The sequence below is a fragment of the Atta colombica genome, unplaced genomic scaffold (genome assembly GCF_001594045.1).
Source record: "Atta colombica isolate Treedump-2 unplaced genomic scaffold, Acol1.0 scaffold63, whole genome shotgun sequence".
In the NCBI taxonomy this organism is placed as follows: Eukaryota; Metazoa; Arthropoda; class Insecta; order Hymenoptera; family Formicidae; genus Atta; species Atta colombica.
The window spans coordinates 244585-244931 of NW_017259554.1; positions in this window are offsets into that span (position 1 = coordinate 244585).

Below are 347 nucleotides of genomic sequence, written 5' to 3' on the forward strand. Positions count from 1 at the left end.
GCAGTAATAAGTAAATCAAAAATAATAATTGATTAAATAATATATGAAAATTGTAATTAAATAATTATGTATGAAAAAATAATATATTGCGTGAAAATTATAATTAAATGTGAAGTTGTAATTTAATAATATACTTATATGTGCTCATACACGCACGCACGTACCCACGCACGCACGCACGCACGCACGCACGCACGCACGCACGCACGCACACACACACACACACTTTATTACGAGAATACTTTATCGTATATAAATATAACAATCTACACAATATAGAATCTCTGAACAAATTTGATTTAATTTTTTAGTAAAACTTAATTTTATTAACCCCTTGCCATAATTTT